At 35.7% G+C, this 588-nt stretch overlaps 1 protein-coding gene across 1 annotated transcript in view; it reads right to left on the reverse strand.

Moving 5' to 3' along the window:
* Window positions 1–588, reverse strand: part of hltf (helicase-like transcription factor) — a 40994-nt gene that overhangs the window by 729 nt on the left and 39677 nt on the right. The gene's annotated exons all lie outside the window — the stretch shown is intronic.

Here is a 588-nt window from a genome sequence, read left to right on the forward strand (position 1 = left end):
AATACGCTCTGCAACAGGTACGTAATATACAACAAGTACACAAATACGCTCGGCCATAGGTAAGTAAAATACAACAAGAAAACAAATACGCTCTGCAACAGGTACGTAATATACAACAAGTACACAAATGCGCTCTGCAACAGGTACGTAATATAGAACAAGTACACAAATACACTCTGCAACAGGTACACGATATAGAACAAATACACTCTGCAACAGGTACGCAATTTAGAACAAGTACACAAATACCCTCTGCAACAGGTAGGCGATATAGAACAAGTACACAAATACAGTCTGCAACAGGTACGCAGTATAGAACAAGTATACATGTTATACACGTTAGCTGTATACATGTTATACACGTTAGCTGTATATATGTTATACACGTTAGCTGTATACATGTTATACACGTTAGCTGTATACATGTTGTACACGTTATACATGCTAGCTGTATACATGTTATACATGTTAGCTGTATACATGTTATACATGTTAGCTGTATACATGATAGCTGTATATATGTTGTACATGCAAGCTGTATACATGTTATACATGTTAGCTGTATACATGTTATACATGTTAGCTGTA

This window comes from Nematolebias whitei, chromosome 21 (assembly GCF_014905685.2).
Source record: "Nematolebias whitei isolate Nwh7 chromosome 21, NemWhi1, whole genome shotgun sequence".
In the NCBI taxonomy this organism is placed as follows: Eukaryota; Metazoa; Chordata; class Actinopteri; order Cyprinodontiformes; family Rivulidae; genus Nematolebias; species Nematolebias whitei.